Source organism: Eubalaena glacialis, chromosome X (genome assembly GCF_028564815.1).
Source record: "Eubalaena glacialis isolate mEubGla1 chromosome X, mEubGla1.1.hap2.+ XY, whole genome shotgun sequence".
NCBI lineage: Eukaryota > Metazoa > Chordata > Mammalia > Artiodactyla > Balaenidae > Eubalaena > Eubalaena glacialis.
Genome location: NC_083736.1, coordinates 33758689 through 33785111, shown reverse-complemented (window position 1 = coordinate 33785111; position 26423 = coordinate 33758689). Strand labels below are relative to the sequence as shown.

Sequence of the window (26423 nt, the reverse complement as noted above, 5' to 3'; positions counted from 1 at the left end):
GGGGAGAGGAGAAAGCTGGGCATTTTGAACTACCCAGGCAGTGGATGGTAACTACGGACACAAGCCCTACTGCTGGCTGACAGCTGAGCAAATGTGTGTGAGAGAACCTGGAAGGGAGGGGGCACATCAAGGGCACTGATGTCTCTACCTGAAGAGAGTCTGATCTTACATCAGTAGCTGGCACCAGGGATGGGGATTCACAAAACTCTGTCAGCAAGGAAAGTGCTATCTGGTTGAACAAGATGGGGTAGAGAGACAGTTAGCTCCCAGGAGGAAGCTGTGATTACCTGAGTCCACATGGAATCAGTTCCTGTTTATTTCCACAGACGTTCAAAGTAAAATGGCTGAGATGTGGCACTCATAGAGGAATAGATTGTTTTCCTGCACCTGTGTAGGAAAAAAAGGGAAGAAACTATCTTAAGGAATCCGGTTGCATGTGAGAAAAGGAAAAGGAATAGATGAGAACTATGTCATATTTTACAGAGGTAGAAGGGAATCCATGGCTGACTAACCATTGCCTAGGTTGAAAACTGCCATTTAGAGAGTTGTTTTCAATTGATTCTTACTCCTTTTCTAACTATAAAAATGCACCTGTTTAAGTAATGTTTGAGCATCACATGACTCAAAGCAATAAGACTGTCCAAGTGGCATTTTGAAAATTTATTTTAAAAGCACCCTATGTTATTAAATGATTCATACCCCCAACACACACAGGCCTACAAATTATTTTAATTCATTGTTTTCCAACTTGGGATCTCACATTTCTAGCATAGTCCATTTTGATACTTTTTTAAACAGTCAGTATTCTGAAGAATCTTGGAGACTAGTAGAGTTGGAAATATTTTAAAAGCTTCAAAGACACATGAAAAGCTATTGGATTCAACCATAAGAAATTGCTGGGGAGACCTTCAAGATGGCGGAGGAGTAAGACAAGGAGATCACCTTCCTCCCCACAAATACATCAGAAATACATCTACATGTGGAACAACTCCTACAGAACACCTACTGAACGCTGGCAGAAGACCCCAGACCTCCCAAAAAGGCAAGAAATTCCCCACGTACCTGGGTAGGGCAAAAGAAAAAAGAAAAAAACAGACAAAAGAATAGGGACGGGACCTGCACCTCTGGGAGGGAGCTGTGAAGGAGGAAAGGTTTCCACACACTAGGAAGCCCCTTCGCGGGCGGAGACTGCGGGTGGCAGAGGGGGGAAGCTTCGGAGCCACGGAGGAGAGCGCAGCCACAGGGGTGCGGAGGGCAAAGCAGAGAGACTCCCGCACGGAGGAGCGGTGCCGACCAGCACTCACCAGCCCGAGAGGCTTGTCTGCTCACCCGCCGGGGCGGGCGGGGGCTGGGAGCTGAGGCTCGGGCTTCGGTCAGATCCCAGGGAGAGGACTGGGTTTGGCAGCGTGAACACAGCCTGAAGGGGGCTAGTGCGCCACAGCTAGCCGGGAGGGAGTCCGGGAAAAACTCTGGAGCTGCCGAAGAGGCAAGAGACTTTTTCTTGCCTCTTTGTTTCCTGGTGCGCGAGGAGAGGGGATTCAGAGCGCCGCTTAAACGAGCTCCAGAGACGGGCGTGAGCCGCGGCTATCAGCGCCGACCCCAGAGACGGGCATGAGACGCTAAGGCTGCTGCTGCCGCCACCAAGAAGCCTGTGTGCGAGCACAGGTCACTCTCCACACCTCCCCTCCCGGGAGCCTGTGCAGCCCGCCACTGCCAGGCTCCCGTGATCCAGGGACAACTTACCCAGGAGAACACACAGCGCGCCTCAGGCTGTTGCAACGTCATGCCGGCCTCTGCCGCCGCAGGCTCGCGCCGCCTCCTCCGTACCCCTCCCTCTCCCCGGCCTGAGTGAGCCAGAGCCCCCGAAGCAGCTGCTCCTTTAACCCCGTCCTTTGTGAGCTAAGAACAGACGCCCTCAGGCGACCTACATGCAGAGGCGGGTCCAAATCCAAAGCTGAACCCCAGGAGCTGTGCGAACAAAGAAGAAAAAGGGAAATTTCTCCCAGCAGCCTCAGAAGCTGCAGATTAAATCTCCACAATCAACTCGATATACCCTGCATCTGTGGAATACCTGAATAGACAACGAATCATCCCAAATTGAGGAGGTGGACTTTGAGAGCAACTGTAGACTTGGGGTTGGCTGTATGTGACTGACAGGTTTCTGGTTTTATGTTTATCATAGTTTAGTATTTAGAGTTTATTGTCATTGGTAGATTTGTTTATTGATTTGGTTGCTCTCTTCCTTTTTTTTTAATGTATAGATATATATATATATTTTTTCCTTTTTCTCTTTTTGTGAGTGTGTATGTGTATGCTTCTTTGTGTGATATTGTCTGTATAGCTTTGCTTTTACCATTTGTCCTAGGGTCTGTCTGTCCTTTTTTTTTTGTTTTTTTGTTTTTTTCTTAATATACTTTTTAGCGCTTGTTATCACTGATGGATTTGTTTTTTGGTTTGGTTGCTCTTTTCTTTCTTTCTTTTTCCTTTTTTTTATTACATTTTAATTTTTTTATTTTTAATAATTTTTTAAAAAATTTTATTTTAAAAACTGTATTTCTTTTATTTATCTTTTTCCTTTCTTTCTTTTTTTCTCCCTTTTCTTCTGAGACGTGTGGCTGACAGGGTCTTGGTGCTCTGACCGGGTGTCAGGCCAGTGCCTCTGAGGTGGGAGAGCCAAGTTCAGGACATTGGTCCACCAGAGAACTCCCAGCTCCACATAATATCAAACGGTGAAAGCTCTCCCAGAGATCTCCATCTCAACACCAAGATACAACTCCACTCAACAACCAGCAAGCTACAGTGCTGGACACCCTATGCCAAACAACTGGCAAGACAGGAACACAACCCACCCATTAGCAGAGAGGATGCCTAAAATCATAAAAAGGTCACAGACACCCCAAAACACACCACCGTACGCAATCCTGCCCACCAGAAAGACAAGATCAAGCCTCATCCACCAGAACATAGGGACTAGTCCCCTCCACCAGGAAGCCTACACAACCCACTGAAGCAACCTTAGCCACTGGGGGCAGACACCAAAAACAACGGGAACGACGAACCTGCAGCCTGTGAAAAGGAGACCCCAAACACAGTAAGTTAAGCAAAATGAGAAGACAGAGAAACACACAGCAGATGAAGGAGCAAGGTAAAAACCCACCAGACCAAATAAATGAAGAGGAAATAGAAAGTCTACCTGAGAAAGAATTCAGAGTAATGATAGTAACGATGATCCAAAATCTTGGAAATAGAATGGAGAAAATACAAGAAATGTTTAACAAGGACCTAGAAGAACTAAAGAGGAAACAAACAATGATGAACAACACAATAAATGAAATTAAAAATTCTCTAGAAGAATCAATAGCAGAATAACTGAGGCAGAAAATGGATAAGTGACCTGGAAGATAAAATAGTGGAAATAACTGCTGCAGAGCAGAATAAAGAAAAAAAGAATGAAAAGAATTGAGGAGAGTCTCAGAGACTTCTGGGGCAACATTAAACTCACCAACATTCGAATTATAGGGGTCCAGAAGAAGAAGAGAAAAAGAAAGGGACTGAGAAAATATTTGAAGAGATTATAGTTGAAAACTTCCCTAATATGGGAAAGGAAATAGTCAATCAAGTCCAGGAAGCGCAGAGAGTCCCATACAGGATAAATCCAAGGAGAAACATGCCAAGATACATATTAATCAAACTATCAAAAATTAAATACCAAGAAAAAATATTAAAAAGCAGCAAGGGAAAAACAACAAATAACATACAAGGGAATCCCCATAAGGTTAACAGCTGATCTTTCAGCAGAAATTCTGCAAGCCAGAAGGGAGTGGCAGGACATATTTAAAGTGATGAAAGGGAATAAATAAATACTGTATGCTAACACATATATATGGATCTAAAAAAAAAAAGGTTCTGAAGAACCTAGGGGCAGGACAGGAATAAAGACGCAGACGTAGAGAATGGACTTGAGGACACAGGGAGGGGGAAGGGTAAGCTGGGACGAAGTGAGAGAGTGTCATGGACATATATACACTACCAAATGTAAAATAGATAGCTAGTAGGAAGTAGCCGCATAGCACAGGGAGATCAGTCGGTGCTTTGTGACCACCTAGAGGGGTGGGATAGGGAGGGTGGGAAGGAGATGCAAGAGGGAGGAGATATGGGGATATATGTATATGTATAGCTGATTCACTTTGTTATAAAGCAGAAACTAACACACCATTGTAAAGCAATTATATTCCAATAAAGATGTTAAAAAAAATTAAAGAAAAAAAATTGCCATTTGCCAAGTGAAAATGATTCAAATATAGGTGATTTTACATGGCTCATCCTAAATAATTTGGATTCTTCAAGAGAATCTTAGCACAGAGTCTATTTCTAGAAAAGCACAATTTATACATTTTGGGCTTTTTTGTGAAGCTCCAATCGATTATGAAGAAAAGGCACATGAGCAAGTCCAGCGGTAGTCACAGTAATTTAGACTTGTGCAACTGTTCTTACGTTTTTTCAAGCTACTGAAATAATATCTGCTCATTTGTTTTTTCTATAATTAAAAAATTATCATTGTTATTTATGTTTATCTACATTAAGTGACATGTCCTAATTGTTATAAGACTAAAGTTTCCCAGGGATCTTGTTAAATGCTGATTTCTGGGCCATGTTCCAGACATACCGAGGGTGGGGGTGTTTTAGTCAGCTATAACAACATACTGAAGTCTGGTTGGCTTAAACAACAGAAGATTATTTTTCATAGTTCTGGAAGCTGCCAAGTCCAGGGGATCAAGGTCTTGGCCGAGTTGGTGTTTGGTGAGAACCCACTTCCTAGCTTTTAGACAGCTGCCTTCTTGCACTATGTGCTCACATGGCCTTTCCTTGGCATGTAGAATAACTATGAATATCTCTTGTCCTTTTCTTATAAGGGCACTAATTCCGTGATGAGGATCCCACCTTCATGATGTAATCTAAACCTAATTACCTCTCAAAGACCCCATCTTTGTGAATTTGTGCAGATACAAACATTCAACCTATAACAGGGTAAGAACATGGAATTGCAATTTTAAACAAATTTCCTGAGTGAATATTAAATGTATATTTTTTGAGACAGTGTTATATACTTTTTATTTATCTTAATTTAAAATTTATAGCACTTAGATGTGGTGCATTTTACAACTGGAATTTTTAAAAAGAGGACTGAAAATTCAGCAAAGCTGAAGAATTTGCCAAGATCAGACAGCTGCAAAGTTCTGACTGATTTGAAATATGTGAATTCCCCTACATGTTTCAAGCCCTTTGTATGTCTATTAGTTTTCATCCTTCTGGAACCTTTTGCACATCAGTCTAAGTCAAATAACAGTAGCTTGACTGTATTAAGGCTGAAAAAAATATTGGTTACCTGAAAAGAACAGCTGTGTTCTTGGAAAAATAAATGTGGTTGGTATTTCTAAGTATGAATCAAAAGTACAACAATAAGAAGTCACCAGAAAGAACATAAATAGAGCCATCTGGACAATCTATTCTTCATCATGATACTTTGTCTGTTAGGCATTGGTTGTTGATAGGAAGATCATAGTTCCTCTGTTTACAAAGGCTGCAGTAAACTGAACCTGGATTTAATGACATATAATTTAGTGAACTCAACTTTATAATATGAAGTATGAATCATATTTGCTTCTGCAAGTCAGAGGGTCATGATATGACCTTTTGCCATTTAATCCTCTCCTCCCTCAAATGCCAGGGCACTGCTAACCACATCATTGATGCACTTTGGAAACATCATGCCATGGTTCACCCAGTGATGACAGCTCCTGATCTGGGAAAATCAAGCTTTCCATTCTAGCTACTAAGCTGGAAAATCCTTGTTGTCTCTTGAATTGCACCTCAAGTTGAGGCTCATTCTTCCCTCAGGATATTAAACAGCATCATGGGAGAGAGTATTCTCATTTCTAGCTTCTCTGAAAACTTGTTATCATTGATGACACTCAGGTGCTGCAGGTAAGAATCTTTAGAATCCTGCTGCTACGAAATAAGCAGCACATCAGACACAAATTGACTCAGCACTGATGAAAATTCTCAGTGAAAATGTATGTCTGCTATGAAGTGGTCCCACAGGATATCATGAAATTGTACAGCACAAATCTCAGGTTATTAGTTTGGCAATGGCAAATATATTCTAGTATTGAATTAGGTTTAGATATTTCCTAAATGTTTAATATAGCTCAGAACAACCACGAAGTAAGAATTTAGCATAAAGAGGGGGCAGAGGAGAGTCCCCAAGAGGAAAATAGAGATACAATTCTGAATTTTGAGTGTTTTTATTATTTTGGACATATACAGATCACTCCACCCAACAGCAGCAGAATATATATTTTTCTCAAGTATACATGGAACATTCCCTAGGACACACAATATATTAGGCCACAAAACTGACATCTTAAAAGGTTGAAATCATATAAAATATCTTTTCTGATCACAATTAAGTGAAACAAAAAATCAGTAACCAAAGGAAAACTGGAAAATGCACTAATAAGTGGAAATTAAACAACTTACTCTTAAAAAAAATCAATTAGACAAAAAGAAATTACAAGAGAAGCTGGAAAGTACCTGGAGACAAATGAAAAAGAAAACAAAATATACAAAAACTTATGGAATGCAGTGAAAGCAGTGCTAAGATGGAAATTTCTAGCTGTAAACACAACTGAAGAAAGATCTCAAATCAGTAATTAACCTTACATTTTAAGGAACTAGAAAAAGAAGAGCAAACTAAACCCCAAAGTAGCATAAGGAAAGAAACAATAAATATTAGTGGGATGGTAAATAAAATGAAGAATAGAAAAACAACAGAGAAAAACAATGAAAGTAAAAAGTAATTCTTTCAAAAGATCAACAAAATTAACTAAACTTTAGCTAGACTGAGTAAGAAAAAGAGAGAGAAGACTCAAATTACTAAAATCATAAATGAGAGTGGGAATATCAATACTGATTTTACAGAATAAAAAGAATTATTTAAAAAAACCCTGTAAACCATTTTACACAAACAAATTGGATAATCTAGATTAAATGGACAAATTCTGAGGAACACAACTACCACAGCTGAACCATAAAGAACAGAAAAATCTGAATAGACCAATAACTACTGAATAGTAAAAAAGAATGAATCAGTAATGAAAACCTCACAACAAATAAAAGTCTCAGAACAGAGGGATTCAATGGTGAATTCTACTAAATATTTAAAGGAGAATTAACACCAATTCTTTTCAAATTCTTCTAAAAACCTGGAGAGGAGGGAACACTTCCTAACTCATTCTATGAAGATAACATTACCCTGATAAAGCCAACCAAAGATACTATAAGAAAATAAAACTACAGACCAATATCCCTTTAAGAATACTGATTCAAAGATCATTAACCAAGTACTATCAAAAAGAATTCAGTAGCATACTAAAAGGATTATACAGCATGACCAATTAGTATTTATTCCTAGAATGCAAGGATGGTTCACTGTACAAAATTCAATGTGGGGCTTCCCTGGTGGCGCAGTGGTTGAGAGTCTGCCTGCCAATGCAGGGGACGCGGGTTCGAGCCCTGGTCTGGGAAGATCCCACATGCCGCGGAGCAACTGGGCCCGTGAGCCACAACTACTGAGCCTGCGCGTCTGGAGCCTGTGCTCCGCAACAAGAGAGGCCGCGAAAGTGAGAGGCCCGTGCACCGCGATGAAGGGTGGCCCCTGCTCGCCACAACTAGAGAAAGCCCTCGCACAGAAACGAAGACCCAACACAGCCAAAAGTAAATAAATAATTAAAAAAAAATTCAATCAATGTAATACAGGTTAAAGAAAAAAAAATCACATGGTAATCTCAGTAGATTGAGAAAAACATTTGATGAAATTCAGCACCATTTCATAATTTAAAAAAAAAACCAAAAAAACGAAAACTAGGAATAGAAGAAAAAAACTTCTTCAACATGAGAAAGGTTATATATGGAAAAAATGACAGCTAACATTATACTTAACAGTGAAAAGCTGAAAACATTTCCCTTAAGACTGGGAACAAGACAAATATGCCAACTTTTGCCACTTGTATTCAACATATAGTTGGAAGTTCTAGACACAGCAGTAAGGCAAGAAGATAAAAGGCATGCAAATTGTAAAGAAAGAAGTAAAATTCTCTTTTCAAGTGACATAATCTTATATGTAAAAAATCTTAAATATACCATGAATAAAAGCATAATAGCTAATAAATAAGTTCAGTAAAGTTGCAAAATACAAAATCAATGAACAATAATTAGTTGTGTTTCTATACACCAACAACAAATAATTCAAAAAGTAAACTAGGAAAACAATTCCATTTACAGTAGCATCAAAAAGAATGAAACAGGACTTCCCTGGTGGCGTACTGGTTAAGAATCTGCCTGCCAATGGCAGGGACACAGGTTCAATCCCTGGTCTGAGACAATCCCACCTGCCGCAGAGCAACTAAGCCTGTGCACCACAACTACTGAGCCTGAGTTCTAGAGCCTGTGAGCCGCAACTACAGAGCCTATGCACTGCAACTGCTGAAGCTTGCTCACTCTAGGGCCTGTGGTCTGCAACAAGAGAAGCCACCACATTGAGAAGCCCGCGCACTGCAACGAAGAGTAGCCCCCGCTCACTGCAACTAGAGAAAGCCTGCATGCAGCAAGAAAGACCCAACGCAGCCAAAGAAAACAAACAAACAAACAAAAAAAACAACAGAGAATGAAATACTTGGGAATAAATTTAATCTAGGAAACTGAAGACTTATTTACTGAAAAGTACAAAATATTGCTGAAGGAAACTGAGGAAGGAGATTGGTTCAAGATGGCGGAGCAGAAGGACATGCTCTCACTCCCTCTTTCGAGAACACTGGAATCACAACTAACTGCTGAACAATCATAAACAGGAAGACAGTGGAACTCACCAAAAAAGATACCCCACATGCAAAGACAAAGGCGAAGCCACAATGAGATGGTAGGAGGGGCGCTATCACAATAAAATCAAATCCCATAACTGCTGGGTGGGTGACTCACAGACTGGAGAACACTTATACCACAGAAGTCCACCCACTGGAGTGAAGGTTCTGAGCCACACATCAGGCTTCCCAACCTGGGGGTCTAGCAACGGGAGGAGGAATTCCTAGAGAATCAGAATTTGAAGGCTAGCGGGATTTGATTGCAGGACTTCAGTAGGACTGGGGGAAACAGAGACTCCACTCTTGGAGGGCACTTACAAAGTAGTGTGCGCACCAGGACCCAGGGGAAAGAGCAGTGACTCCATAGGAGACTGAACCAGACCTACCTGCTAGTGTTGGACAGTCTCCTGCAGAGGCGGGGGGAAGCTGTGGCTCACCAAGGGACAAGGACACTGGCAGCAGAAGTTCTGGGAAGTACTCCTTGGCGTGAGCCCTCCCCGAGTCCGCCATTAGCCCCACCAAAGAGCCCAGGTAGGCTCCAGTTTTGGGTCGCATCAGGCCAAACAACCAACAGGGAGGGAATCCAGTCCCACCCATCAGCAGACAAGCAGATTAAAGTTTTACTGAGCTCTGCCCACCAGAGCACCAGCCAGCTCTACCCACCACCAGTCCCTCCCATCAGGAAACTTCCACAAGCCTCTTAGAGAGCTTCATCCACAAGAGGGCAGACAGCAGAAACAAGAAGAACAAAAAAAAAAAAAAAAAAAAAAACAAGAAGAACTACAATTCTGCAGCCTGTGGAACAAAAACCACATTCACAGAAAGATAGACAAGATGAAAAGGCAGAGGGCTATGTACCAGATGGAGTAACAAGATAAAACCCCAGAAAAACAACTAAATGAAGTGGAGATAGGCAACTTTCCAGAAAAAGAATTCAGAATAATGATAGTGAAGATGATCCGGGACCTTGGAAAAAGAATGGAGGCAAAGACCAAGAAGATGCAAAAAATGTTCAACAAAGACCTAGAAGAATTAAAGAACAAACAAACAGAGATGAACAATACAATAACTGAAATGAAAAATACACTAGAAGGAATCAATAGCAGAATAACTGAGGCAGAAGAACGGATAAGTGACCTGGAAGACAGAATGGTGGAATTCACTGCTGCGGAGCAGAATAAAGAAAAACGAATAAAAAGAAATGAAGACAGCCTAAGAGACCTCTGGGACAACATTAAATGCAACAACATTCACATTATAGGGGTCCCAGAAGGAGAAGAGGAGAGAAAGGACCAGAGAAAATATTTGAAGAGATTATAGTCAAAAAATTCCCTAAAATGGGAAAGGAAATAGCCACCCAAGTCCAGGAAGCGCAGAGAGTCCCAGGCAGGAGAAACCCAAGGAGAAACACGCCAAGACACATAGTAATCAAACTGACAAAAATTAAAGACAAAGAAAAATTATTAAAAGCAAGAAGGGAAAAACGACAAATAACATACAAGGGAACTCCCATAAGGTTAACAGCTGATTTCTCAGCAGAAACTCTACAAGCCAGAAGGGAGTGGCACGATATATTTAAAGTGATGAAAGGGAAGAACCTACAACCAAGATTAATCTACCCAGCAAGGATCTCATTCAGATTTGATGGAGAAATCAAAAGCTTTACAGACAAGCAAAAGCTAAGAGAATTCAGCACCACCAAACCAGCTCTACAACAAATGCTAAAGGAACTTCTCTAAGAGGGAAACACAAGAGAAGAAAAGGATCTACAAAAACAAACCCAAAACAATTAAGAAAATGGTAATAGGAACATACATATCGATAATTACCTTAAACGTGAATGGATTAAATGCTCCAACCAAAAGACAAAGGCTTGCTGAACGGATACAGAAACAAGACCCATATATATGCTGTCTACAAGAGACCCACTTAAGACCTAGGGACACATAAAGACTGAAAGTGAGGGGATGGAAAAAGATATTCCATGCAAATGGAAATCAAAAGAAAGCTGGAATAGCAATACTCGTATCAGATAAAACAGACTTTAAAATAAAGAATGTTACAAGAGACAAGGAAGGACACTACATAATGATCAGGGGATCAATCCAAGAAGAAGATATAACAATTATAAAAATATATGCACCCAACATAGGAGCAGCTCAATACATAAGGCAACTGTTAACAGCTCTAAAAGAGGAAATCGACAATAACACAATAATAGTGGTGGACTTTAACACCTCACTTACACCAATGGACAGATCATCCAAAATGAAAATAAATAAGGAAACAGAACCTTTAAATGACACAATAGAGCAGATAGATTTAATTGATATTTATAGGACATTCCATCCAAAAACAGCAGATTACACTTTCTTCTCAAGTGCACATGGAACATTCTCCAGGATAGATCACATCTTGGGTCACAAATCAAGCCTCAGTAAATTTAAGAAAATTGAAATCATATCAAGCATCTTTTCTGACCACAACACTATGAGATTAGAAATCAATTATAGGGAAAAAACATAAAAAACACAAACACATGGAGGCTAAACAATACGTTACTAAATAACCAAGAGATCACTGAAGAAATCAAAGAGGAAATCAAAAAATACCTAGAGACAAATGACAATGAAAACACGACAATCCAAAACCTATGGGATGCAACAAAAGCTGTTCTAAGAGTGAAGTTTATAGCTATACAAGACTACCTCAAGAAACAAAAAAAATTCCAAAAAAACCAATCTAACGTTACACCTAAAGTAACCAGAGAAAGAAGAACAAACAAAACCCAAAGTTAGCAGAAGGAAAGAAATCATAAAGATCAGAGCAGAAATAAATGAAATAGAAACAAAGCAAACAATAGCAAAGATCAATAAAACTAAAAGCTGGTTCTTTGAGAAGACAAACAAAATTGATAAACCATTAGCCAGACTCATCAAGAAAAAGAGGGAGAGGACTCAAATCAATAAAATTAGAAATGAAAAATGAAAAGTTACAACAGACATGGCAGAAATACAAAGCATCCTAAGAGACTACTACAAGCAACTCTATGCCAATAAAATGGACAACCTGGAAGAAATGGACAAATTCTTAGAAAGGTATAACCTTCCAAGACTGAACCAGGAAGAAATAGAAAATATGAACAGACCAATCACAAGTAATGAAATTGAAACTGTGATTAAAAATCTTCCAACAAACAGAAGTCCAGGACCAGATGGCTTCACAGGTGAATTCTATCAAACATTTAGAGAGGAGCTAAAACCCATCATTCTCAAATTCTTCCAAAAAATTGCAGAGGAAGGAACACTCCCAAACTCATTCTATGAGGCCACCATCACCCTGATACCAAAAGCAGACAAAGATACTACAAAAAAAGAAAATTACAGACCAATATCACTGATGAATATAGATGCAAAAATTCTCAACAAAATACTAGCAGACAGAATCCAACAACACATTAAAAGGATCATACACCATGATCAAGTGGGATTTATCTCAGGAATGCAAGGATTCTTCAATATATGCAAATCAATCAATGTGATACACCATTTTAACAAACTGAAGGAGAAACACCATATGATCATCTCAATAGATGCAGAAAAAGCTTTTGACAAAATTCAACACCCATTTATGATAAAAAAAACTCTCCAGAAAGTGGGCATAGAGGGAACCTACCTCAACATAATAAAGGCCATATACGACAAACCCACAGCAAACATCTTTCTCAATGGTGAAAAACTGAAAGCATTTCCTCTAAGATCAGGAACAAGACAAGGATGTCCACTCTCACCACTATTATTCAACATAGTTTTGGAAGTTCTAGCCACAGCAATCAGAGCAGCAAAAGAAATAAAAGGAACACAAGTTGGAAAAGAAGAAGTAACACTGTCACTCTTTGCAGATGACACGACACTATACTCAGAGAATCCTAAAGATGCCACCAGAAAACTACTAGAGCTAATCAATGAATTTGGTAGCGTTGCAGGATACAAAATTAATGCACAGAAATCTCTTGCATTCCTATACACTAATGATGAAAAATCTGAAAGAGAAATTAAGGAAACACTCCCATTTACCACTGCAACAAAAAGAATAAAATATCTAGGAATAAACTTACTTAGGGACACAAGAGACCTGTATGCAGAAAACTATAAGACACTGATGAAAGAAATCAAAGATGACACAAACAGATGGAGAGATATACCATGTTCTTGGATTGGAAGAATCAATACTGTGAAAATGACTATACTACCCAAAGCAATCTACAGATTCAATGCAATCCCTATCAAATTACCAATGGCATTTTTTACAGAACTAGAACAAAAAACTCTTAAAATTTGTATGGAGACACAAAAGACCCCGAATAGCCAAAGCAGTCTTGAGGGAAAAAAAATGGAGCTGGAGGAATCAGACTCCCTGACTTCAGACTATACTACAAAGCTACAGTAATCAAGACAATATGGTACTGGCACAAAAACAGAAATATAGATCAATGGAACAGGACAAAGCCCAGAGATAAACCCACGCACCTATGGTCAACCAGTCTATGACAAAGGAGGTAAGGATATACAATGGAGAAAAGACAGTCTCTTCAATAAGTGGTGCTGGGAAAACTGGACAGCTACATTTAAAAGAATGAAATTAGAACACTCCCTAACACCATACATAAAAATATACTCAAAATGGATTAGAGACCTAAATGTAAGACTGGACACTATAAAACTCTTAGAGGAAAACACACGAAGAACACTCTTTGACGTAAATCACAGCAAGATCTTTTTTGATCCACCTCCTAGAGTAATGGAAATAAAAACAAAAATAAACAAATGGGACCTAATGAAACTTAAAAGCTTTTGCACAGCAAAGGAAACCATAAACAAGACCAAAAGACAACCTTCAGAATGGGAGAAAATATTTGCAAATGAATCATCGGACAAAGGATTAATCTCCAAAATATACAAACAGCTCATGCAGCTCAATGTTAAAAAAACAAACAACCAAATCCAAAAAATGGGCGGAAGACCTAAATAGTCATTTCTTCAAAGAAGACATACAGATGGCCAAGAAGCACATGAAAAGCTACTCAACGTCACTAATTATTAGAGAAATACAAATCAAAACTACAATGAGGTATCACCTCATACCAGTTAGAATGGGCATTATCAGAAAATCTACAAACAACAAATGCTGGAGAGGGTGTGGAGAAAAGGGGACCCTCTTGCACTGTTGGTGGGAATGTAAATTGATACAGCCACTATGGAGAACAGTATGGAGGTTCCTTAAAGAACTAAAAATGGAATGACCATATGACCCAGCAATCCCACTACTGGGCATATACCCAGAGAAAACCATAATTCAAAAAGACACATGCACCCCAATGTTCACTGCAGCACTATTGACAATAGTCAGGTCATGGAAGCAACCTAAATGCCCATCAACGGAGGAATGGATAAAGAAGATGTGGTACCTATATACAATGGAATATTACTCAGCCATAAAAAGGAATGAAATTGGGTCATTTGTAGAGATGTGGATGCATCTTGAGACTGTCATAGAGACTGAAGTAAGTCAGAAATAGAAAAACAAATATCATATATTAATGCACATATGTGGAACCTAGAAAATGGTACACATGAACCGATTTGCAGAACAGAAATTGAGACACCGAAGTAGAGAAAAAACACCAGGGGGGGAAAGCGGCAGGCGGGTGGGGGTTGTGGTGTGATGAATTGGGAGATTGGGATTGACATGTATACACTGATGTGTATAAAATGGATGACTAATAAGAAAAATAAATAAAAATAAACATACAAAAATAAATAAATAAATAAATAAAAATAAACTGAGGAAGACATAAATGAATGGAAAGACATTCTGTGTTTATGGATTGGAACACTTAATATTGTTAAGATGACAATATGACCCAAAGAGATCTAAAGATTTAACATAATTATCAAAATCCCAATGACTTTTGGTAGAAACAGGAAAACTCATTCTAAAATTCATATGGAATCTCACGAGACCCTGAATAGCCAAAATAATGTTGGAAAAGAAGAATAAAGTTGGAGCATTCATATTTCCTAATTTCAAATCTTACAAAAAAAAAAAACTATAGTACTCAAAATAGTATGGTACTGTCATAAAGACAGACATATGTATCAATGGAATATAATAGAAAACCCAGAAATAAATCCTTTCACATAGAGTCAAATGATTTTTGATAAGGCTGTTAAGGCCATTAAGTAGGGAAAAGACAGTCTTTTAACCAAATGGTGCTGGGAAAACTGGATATTCACATGCAAAAAAAAAAAAAAAATGAAGTGGGACTCTTACTTCATATACAGAAATTGACTCAAAATGGAACAAAGAACCAAATATAAGAGATAAAGCTATAAAACTCCTAGAAGAAGATAAGAGAAAATCTTTATGATATTGGATTTGGTAAAGATTTATTTGAATATGACACTCAAAGCATGGTTAAAATAAAGAAGTAAATTGGACTCAATCACAGTTAACAACTAATCACAGTTAACAACTGTCCTTTGGGAAGCAAAGGACAGTATCAAGAGAGTGAAAAGATAACTCATCGAATGGGATAAAATGTTTGCAAATCATATATATCTGATAAGAAATTAATATCCAGAATATATAAAGAATTCCCACAACTCACCAACAGCAACAAAAAGGACCAATTAAAACTCCAAAGAAGATATACAAAGCTCCAATAAGCACATGAAAAGATGTTCAATATCACTAGTCATTAAGGAAATGCAAATCAAAACCACAATGAGATACCACCTCACATCCATTGTGATGCCTATTATCAAAAAAATGGAAAATTGCAAATGTTGGTAAGGTTGTAGACAAATTCCAACTCTTATGCATTGCTGGTAGAAATGTAAGATAATGCAAACACTATGGAAAACAGTTTGGTAGCTCCTCAAGGTAAAATACAACTTTAATTTTTAAATTTTTTATTTATCTAACAGAAAATAATTTGTTAAAAATAGTAATAGCAGCAATAGATATGATTATGTACGCATATATACATACACGTCTATATAGTTATGTATGCTTATATATAAGTAAAATGAATGATTGCAATTATACAAGAGACTGAAGGGAGGAATTAAGAATATTTTGCTTTTATAAGGTACTTGCACATGTGAAGCAGTATAGTGCTATTTGAAAATGTACCTGGATTAGTTATAAATACATATTGCAAACTCCAGGGCAACCACTAAAAACAGTAAAGAAGTATAATTCATATGTTAAGTAAAGAGAAAAGAATCATATAAAATGCTCAGTTAAAACCACAAAAGACAGGAAAAGAGTGGAAGACAAAAATAGGAAATAAAGGGCAACAAATAGAAAACAGTAACAAATATGGTAGGTATTAATCCAGCTATATCAAGAATCACTTTAAACATTAATGGCCCAAATATACCAATTAAAAGACAGAGACTGTCAGATATATATTCCTTATAAAAACTCACTTTAAATGTGAAGACATAGATGAAAAGAATGGAAAAATATATACCACACTAACACTAATCAAATGAAAGTGGCAGTAGCTATATTAATTTCAGACAGAGCAGATCTCAGAGCAGAGAAAGTTATAGAGGGGCACAACATAATGAAAAGGGGGCCAATTTTGCAAGAAGGCCTAACAGTTCTTAATGTGTATGTGCCTAACAACAGAACATCAAAATATGTGAGAAAAAAATTAGAATTACAAAGAGAAATAGATGAATCCAAATTTATAGTGGGAGACTTTAACACCCCTCTTTCAGAAATAGAGAGATCTGGGCTTCCCTGGTGGTGCAGTGGTTAAGAATCCGCCTGCCAATGCAGGGGACACGGGTTCAAGCCCTGGTCCGGGAAGATCCCACATGCCGCGGAGCAACTAAGCCCGTGCACCACAACTACTGAGCCTGTGCTCTAGAGCCTGAGAGCCACAACTACTGATCCCATGTGCCACAACTACTGAAGCCCACGCGCCTAGAGCCCGTGCTCCAAAACAAAGAGAAGCCTCTGCAATGAGAAGCCCATGCACCGCAACGAAGAGTAGCCTCCACTTGCCACAACTAGAGAAAGCCAGCGCACAGCAACTAAGACCCAACACAGCCAAAAATAAAATAAAAATGAAATAAATAAATTTATTAAAAAAAAAAAAAGAAATAGATCCAGCAGCCAGAAATTAGAAAGGAATACTTGAATTCAAGAAATATCAATATATTGAAATATATTCAAGAAATATCAATAAATTGAAAGTAATTGACATCTATATACTACTCATCCAACAACAGCAGAATTCCCATTCTTCTCAAGCCCACATGGAACATTTACCAAGATGGACCATATTCTGGGCCAAAAAATACCCCATAACTTACCAAATTTAAAGGAATAGATATCATACAAAGTTTGCTCTCAGACCACAAAGGAATAAAACTAGAAAGCAAACAGAAAGACAAGAAAATCACCAAACATTTGGAGATTAAACAACACATTTCTAAATAATACTTGGGTCAAACAAGAAATCTCAATAGAAATCAAAGATACTTTGAACTAAATGAAAATACAACTTATCAAAATGTGTGGGATGCCAAGAAAGCAGTGCTAAGAGGGAAATTTATAGCATTGACTTCACATGCTAGAAAAGAAGATAGATACCAAATCAATAATTATGTCTCCATTTTAAGACCCTAGGAAAATAATAGCAAATTAAACCCAAAGTAAGAAGAAAAGAAATAATAAAACCTAGAGCAGAAATCAATTGAATTTAAAAGAAAAAAATCAAGAGAGAAATTCAACTAAACCAAAATCTGATCATTAAAAAGACTGATAAAATTGATACTTACTCTGCCAAAAAACTTAAGAAAAAAAGAGAGGACACAAATTACTATACCAGGGATCAAAGAAAGGACATTACTATAGAATTCATGGTTCTTAAAAGGGCAATGAATGAATACGATGAATAACCCTATGCCCATTAATTTGATAACACAGATGAACTATACCAATTCACTGAAAGACACAATCTGCCAAAACTTGCACAAGAAGAAATCAACAATCTGAATAGGCCTATATCAAATTTAAAAATTGAATCAGTAATTAATAACCTTAACCTTTGTTCTTCACCTTCAGGAAGGAGTTCCAAGCCACTATTTTAAAACGTCTGTGATGCAGTCCACCACAGTGAAGATGAGGAGGCCAGTCAGGAACCCAAAGATACTTCTTTAGCTTTAAGGGAAATTGAGTCTGATAACCGCACACCAACATTCCTGGCTTAATTCTCTTATGGAACTAGTTAGACAGACAGAGGTTAAATGGCAAACAAAACAAAACAAAAAACCTTTGAATGTCAAATAATTATTCATTCTCAGGAGAGCATCCCACACAAGTTGAAAGCAACACTAACTTATTATAGTCTCACCATATGAAAGAAGTTGGTAGCTCTTGAGCATCAATTATAAGAGAGCACAATTACTTTTATTTACCTAGAGTGATTTTATCCTATTAACATCAGAACTTATGGAGTGAACACTCCATTTATGTGCTGTTCTCTATTATTAGCAAAGCCCCTGGCTCATCAAATCTTACATGAGGATGGAAGCTGGGATAGAATTTTTAATGTATGGTGGGTTTTAGAACCTCAGATGGCAAGAGAATTAGTTTAGCCTGCCGTGTTATATGCCACCAATTTCAACACAGGGGAGATATTTTCAAGATGGATACTTGATTGGTAACAGTATGATTCCTCAAGTTAATATCTCAAGCGAGCAGGATTAATAACCTCACTGGCGACAACTGTCTTTTTTGTACACTGGGCAAGCATTATAGTTTAAACAAATGCCATTTGAATGTTTTGGATCTCCTGTTTGTTTTGGAATGACATGACCCTCTTTGACTTTGGAAATGATCATTTCATTTTCTGTTATTGATCGTAGCCATTATGCCTTCCAGCTCAAAAAGACATATGGCGTCAGGGGCTCTCAAACCCATTGTGAAATAGAGTAATGCCAGTTAATGAGGCTTAAAAAACAATTTTAAGAAGTTTACCCTACTCTACCCGCCTCCCTGCCTGATCTGAATATTTATTTTACCAGCCTGTCTTAATTATTCAACTGTATCTTTCGGGTTTAAAGTACTATTTTCTTGATGGCCATATGAAAATGAATATATGGTATATAGAGGGGTTAAAATAGAGACTGGCATACAACAGGGGCCCAATAAATGTTTGCTGAATGGAGTGTTTTTGAAATGGTAACACTCTTAAGCATGTTAGTTTGGATTAGGTGTTGAGTTCTAGATCATAAATAAATATCCTATGAGGATGGGACCCAAGGCAGAGGGATGTCATAAACCAGGGCAGGATACGGAACAAAAAGTATGTGAGCACTGAGGACTGTGAGTATCTACCAGAATTAAGCTTAAAAAAGGGAAGAAACTTGGCTGACCTTCTCAAAGATAACCAGTGCCAAGAAAAGCACATGGCAAGCAACAAGGCATTTAATAAGTATTTTTAGTATAAGAGAGTAAAGGCCAAATTCACTCACAAGTTCACTCACAAAATTGCTTTGTGTTGTTAACAAGCATTTTCTTTCCAGATCTAGAATTGTTGACCAGCTAGTGCTTTACACATTCCCTACCCTGTCCTGCGAACAGCTTATTGACAATCCCTAGAAAGAAGACAGTCAATCAATCCCCAGCTTATTAATTCTCTGATGCTTCTAGAAATGCCAGAATGGTATCCTAGAAAGAGTTCAGTATTCAGTATCTTTAACATCCATTAGAAAAAAGAGAGAAAATATTCCAGTTGAGAAATGAATTTCAAAATGTATAGGCAATTCCTGGCAGAGTAAATGCAAAAGTTCAATCAGAGTATAAAGTTATGTTAACTTTTAGTTATAAAGCATGTCAGAATAATTTAACAATTAGATTATTTCTGCCTATAAAAATAGCAAATATTTTATTGCTCCCTGTGGTGGGTGATGAATGAGAAAGATGATGAAATGTCTTATTTGCTGATCATTGATACAAACTCTCTGAAAGGCAATTCAACAATGTGTTATCAAAAGACTTAAAATAATATGTGCCCTTTGATTAAGAAATTTAAAATCTGGCTATTTAGTCTCAGCAGATAATAATGAACATGCACAAACTTTAGCTACAAGTTTGTTCATCATAGTAACATTTATTAAAGTAAAACAATCATAAACTAAATATTAAAAATAGATGGCTGGTTACATAAGAATAGGAATAAAGTTTCTTAATGCAAAAATCTAACTTGTATTACAGAAAAATATCAAATAGTATCAGATATGATGCCAAGTAGTATGTGTGTGTGCATGCATGGGTGCAGTGGTAGTGATGGGGCAATAGGGAAAATTATTACAGAGACTGAAAATTGGAGAATGGTCCAAAGGCTTGGCAGGAAATTATTTGCTTTCTGTTAAGAACATTAAGAATAGAAATGGCATCAACGAAATGAAAAGACAACCTACAGAAAGGGAGAAAATATTTGCAAATGATGTGACCAACAAAGGCTTAATATCCAAAATATACAAAGAGCTCATACAATACATTACTGAAAAAACCAAACAATCAAAAAATGGGCAGAAGAGCTAAATAGACATTTCTCCAAAGAAGACATATAGATGGCCAACAGGCACATGGAAAGATGCTCAACGTCACTAATTATTAGAGAAATGCAAATCAAAACCACAATGAGGTATCACCTCACACCAGTCAGAATGCCTACCATCAAAAAGTCTACAAATAATAAATGCTGGAGAGGGTGTGGAGAAAAGGGCACACTGTTGGTGAGAATGTAAATTGGTGCAGCAACTGTGGAAAATGGTAAGAGGTTCCTAAAAAAACCTAAAAAACAGAGCTACCATATGATCCAGCCATCCCACTCCTGGGCATATATCCAGAAAAGACGAAAACTCTAATTCGAAAAGATGCATGCACCCCAATGTTCATTGCAGCACTATTTACAATAGCCAAAACATGGAAGCAATCTAAATGTCCATCGACAGATGAATGGATAAAGAATATGTGGTATATATATACAATGGAACAGTACTCTGACATAAAAAAGAATGAAATAATGTCATTTGCAGCAACATGGATGGACCTAGAGAATATTATACTTAGCGAAGTAAGTCCGACAGAGAAAGACAAATACTGTATAATATCACATATGTGGAATCTAAAAAATAATACAAATGAATCTATATACAAAACAGAAACAGACTTACAGGCATAGAAAACAAATTAATGACTACCAAAGGGGAAAGGTAGGGGGGAGAGAAAAATTAGGAGTGTGGGGTTAACAGATACAAACTACTATACATAAAACAGATAAACAACAATGACCTACTGTATAGCACAGGGAACTATATTCAGTATCTTGTAATAACCTATAATGGAAAATAATCAGAAAAAAATAACTGAATCACTATGGTGTACACCTGAAACTATCACAATATTGTAAATCAACTATACTTCAATTTTTTAAAAAAGAATAGAAATGGGTGGAATATTTCTATTTTCTCCTGAGGCCTCAGGTGTTCATTCCTGGAACAGTCAGTCTGTCAGCTGTGTTGCGAAGCACCTTCAGGCATTATCTCACTTAATCCTAACAATTACAGTTATGAACTTACATCTATTATCATCTGTATTTTACAGCTGAGGAAACAAAAGACATTGAAGTTCACACAGCTAATAAGAGACAGAGCTTTCAGAGTTTTGAGGAGATTGAACACAGAGTAGAGGACATGAGATACTTGTATATGTAAGTAAGTTCTGGGAATGGTGATTCTGAGTGTAGGGTAGGTAGGTGAGACTGGCTCATGAACTTCAGCTGGTGTTTTCAGACGCCCTGTGTTAACACTGACAATGCAGAGAGGCAGAGATTTTATAAGAGATTGTCATTTGGGTTAGTCAAAGTCATGAGAAGAGTTTCAGCTCTGTCTATCAGTGTTATCCTTCTATTGGTTACACATTATTTTCTGAAAATTAAAAAAATTTAAATTTACCTCTAAGAGTGCTTATTAGACGTAGTGCTACCTGTAGGAGAGCAGGGCAGGGAACAACATAATAAAAAAGAAGGCAATTTCTGGGGAGATACAAATATTCCTAGGAAGCCCCTACATACAAGACTATATGCATACTTTATTTCATTAATGCTCAAAAATAAAAACAACAAAAAAAGAAAGTTAAAAAGAAAACCTTATGAAATAGAGATTATTAGTATAATTGAGAGTTTAAGAGGTTTGTTTTATCTCATAAACATTTAAGACATTTTTTCAGTGCTAAAGTGCTAAAAGATGGTGGAGTCAGAATTGCTCTCTGAAAAATAAACATCAGAATGAATGGCAGAACCAAAATTTCCATCAACTGATGAGTGGATAGACAAGATGTGGTACATCCATATAATGGAATATTATCTGACAATTAAAAGGAATGAAGTACTGACACATGCTAAAATGTGAATGAACCTTTAAAATATTATGCTAAGTGAAAGAAGCCAGTCCATTCAATCAAATGTTCAGAATAGATAAATCTGTAGATACAGAAAGTAGATTCGTGGTTGCCAGGGGCTGTGAGAAGTGGGGCATGGGGAGTGGCTGCTAATGAACACAGTTTCTCATTGAGGTGGTGAAAATGTTCTGGAATTAGATAATGGTGATGACTGCAGAACCTTGTAGATATACTTTGAACATACTAAAAATTGATCAATTGTATACTTTAAAATCATGATTTTTATGGCATATGAATTATATTTCAATAATAAAAAAAAACCCTGACAATGAGGTTGTGTTGGGTTGTGCGATTACGAATTTTATCTTTTCCAAATTTTCTGTAATGTGGTTAACTAACTTTCAAAATGAAAAAGAAAAAATATCAGTTAGGTGTAAATAGAATCAGCAGCATTAGTGACAGCCACATCATAAATTACCAGATTTGTTTCCAACTTAAACTAAAGAAGGGATCATTACTAGACAGGAAATGAGTTTAGGAGCAGCTGCTCTCGTTACCATGGCAACCTGGAGGTTCTGACCTTCCTGAGATGCAGCACAAAGTAAAATCTACCAAATCCACCTAGCAAATACCTTCAATCCCTCCCTCCGTAAAAGAATCACAGTCAGCAGTTCTGCTTTCCCTGGGCGACACGTGCCTCACCCCTCTGATTAAGCTGAGGATGATGAGAAGAGTGAGGTGGGATACACTTTTGATTTAATGAGCTGAGCAACAGTGGTGCTGTGGACGCTTGAACATTATCTTGACCCAGCACTGACCAGCTGTGGGACCTAGGACAACTTACTTGACTTCTCTGAACCTCGGTTTCTTCACCTGTTACCTGGGGCTCAGTTGTCACAAGGACTCAGGGACACATTAGCATGCAAAGTGCTTAGCACTGTGCCAGACCCTGAACCAGTGCTTAATGAATATGAGTGGTTCCATTATGGACTTTTTTTTTTGAAGTATAGTTGATTTACAATGTTGTGTTAGTTTCTGGTGTACAACAAAGTGATTCAATTACATACATATGTAATGTGTCCTTTTTCAGATTCTTTTCCATTATAGGTTATTACAAGATATTAAATATAGTTCCCTGTGCTATAAGGTAGGTCCTAGTTGTTTACTATTTTATATATAGTACTGTGTATCTGTTAATCCCAAATTCCAAATTTATCCCTCCCCCCACCCCCATAAGTTTGTTTTCTATGTCTGTGAGTTTGTTTCTGTTTTATAAATAAGTTCATTTGTATCATTTTTTTAAGATTCCACACATAAGTGATATGATATTTGTCTTTCTCTGTCTGACTTACTTCACTTAGTATGATAATCTCTAGGTCCATCCATGTTGCTGCAAATGGCATTATTTCATTCTTTTTTATGGCTGAGTAATATTCCACTGTGTTTTTTTTTTGTGTGTGTGTGTATGTGTGTGTGTGTGTATATATATATATATACACACACACACACACATACACACACACACACACACATATACCACATCTTCTTTATCCATTCATCTGTCAATGGACACTTAGGTTGCTTTCATGTCTTGGCTATTGTAAATAGTGCTATGAACATTGCAGTACATGTATCTTTTCAAATTATGGCTTTCTCTGGATATATGCCCAGGAATGGGACTGTTGGATCATATGGTAACTATTTTTAGTTTAAGGGACCTCCATACTGTTCTCCATAATGGCTGCACCAATTTACATTCCCACCAACAGTGTAGGAGGGTTCCCTTTTCTCCACACCCTTTCCAGCATTTATTATTTGTAAACTTTTTGATGAGGGCCATTATGGACTTTTACAATTTCTTCCATTCCTTTGACAATCGTGTATTGATTGCCAACTCCGTGCAGGGCACTGTTCTGAACACTGGGAATACAACAGAAAATAAAAACAGACACAAATCATGGTGCTTACGTGCTGGTGGGAATACACACAAATAAGATTTTAAAATAATATCTATAGTATACCAGGTAGTGATTAGTGCTAAAGAGAAAAAAAAAAAAAACAAAGAGGGAGCTGTGACGTGTCAGTGCGGAGAGGTGACTTTTAAGTTCGGGTGGCCAGGGAAGTCGAACTAGAGAGATGGGATTTTGGAGTAGAAACGTGAGGGAAGGGATCAAGGAGCTGGGCAGGCATCTGGCAGAAGAGCATTTCAGGTAAAGCAAAAGCCAAAGTCCTGAGTCAGGAGCTTGCCTGGAATGTTTGAAGAACAGTGAGGAAGCTGCCTTGTTGAGATTAGATGGAAGTGGGTGTGGAAGAGTTGGGGGGCTCTGTTCAGGGACAAGAACTCGGGAGTTCAGACCAGAGATGAGCTCAGACCAGGTTGATGACGGGGGAGATGCTGAGCAGTGGTCAGAGGCTGGGTGTCTTGTGAAGGCAGAGCTGACAGGACATCCTGATGGAACAGCATGAGGGAGAGATAAAGGCCAAGGCTCTGTGCTCGTCTGAATCCACTACAAGCCTGGAAATAATGACCTACTCATGGTAGGCACTTCAGAAATATTGAACATTATCAGAATTGGAAGACTCCTTGAAGCCTGCTAGTTAAGCCATGTTGTTAGTCCTTGATTTTTCTCATTATCAGCCACTAGCTGGCTTTAACCCAATTATATTCCAACAAATGCCAGAGGAAAGTACTGCTTCTCAGGTCAATCAATTCTACCCTTAAAACAGTTCTTAGCATGTGTGTAACCTGTCTCTCTGTAGCATTAAAAAATAAATACAAATAGGAGTATGTGTAGGTGCATTTCACCTTTCCAACTTCCAAGTTTTTTTTGGATTTCTATGCTGCCATGGGACATAGCCTATTTTACACCAAATACCGTCATGTGTACACGCAAGGAACAAACCTTTTAAGATTTCACCCAAAGTACTGACATAAATGAAGAGGGAAGTACTGAACTCAGCGGCCGGTGGAAATGCCTCCAGGGTGTTTTTCTGCTACAGCCAGGCCAAATCATTTATAAGCAGCGTTTTAGCCATGATAAACCAGCCAGTTATAAATCACTTAAATATAGGATAATTTAACTATAGTTTTCCTATTCTTTTTTCCCCTAGGAGGAGAATAGAACATTCTAATACTTTTTGAAATCCAGATATATATTCTGCAATTTATTAGTCTAGTTCTTTCAAAAACTTTTGACTTTTCATAATTTATTCTTAGTGAACCTACGCAAGATTCTTGTGATTAGGGCTCACTTTTAAAAGTCCAGTAGTTTAAAATCCTATTATTTATCCACAATAATGGCTGGCTTTCTAATGGTATTACTCTAACAGGACAATAGATCCTGTAATTTCTTCTCTTTCCCAAACTGAAAACTGGAAATGTATGTATACGTATCTAACCTTCGGGCAAATTTCCACATTTTTCTGATTCTTCAGAGAACTTTAAAACTCTTTTCATTACATCATTACATATTACTCTATAAAGCAAAATTTTTTTATAGATGAATTTGATTTTTGGAGTAATTCTCACACTTAATTCTTAGGGGCATTTTAATCTGACAGCAGAACACCGGGAGAGGAAAGGGAACTGTTCTCCTTGAAACACTTTAGCAACTCGTGGTCTGGAATTTTTCTTTAATTCATATGTTTGTTCATCAATTTTCGCTTTAAAAATCATTCTATGTGATGGGTTAAAAAAAAAAAAGAAAAAAGCCTTAAGTGACATGAGATGAGGTTTTCTTTCTGTGATGTATTAGCATAACATCAGCCCATCTCTTTTCTTATTCTACTTACTGCAGATGTAATTCAGAAGTGACTTATTCTTATCCTTCACATTCCTTTCTCAAGGCTCCATTTCCTATAGATTTTAATTGACGCAATGCTTTGCTTATGGTTTCGCTCTTTCCTATTTGCTCTATTATATTTTCTACATATAATCTTGAAGCTATGAATTTTCTTTATATATAACAATAATGTTTCTTCAAAAAAATTAACACAGGGCTTCCCTGGTGGTGC

At 37.6% G+C, this 26423-nt stretch overlaps 1 long non-coding RNA gene across 1 annotated transcript in view; it reads right to left on the bottom strand.

The window, feature by feature from the left end:
- Window positions 1-323: 323 nt before the first annotated feature.
- Window positions 324-26423, bottom strand: part of LOC133081601 (uncharacterized) — a 96920-nt gene continuing 70820 nt past the window's right edge. Inside the window, exon 3 of the long non-coding RNA XR_009698869.1 lies at window positions 324-387. This is a non-coding gene — a long non-coding RNA (uncharacterized LOC133081601). The remainder of the gene's footprint in view (window positions 388-26423) is intronic.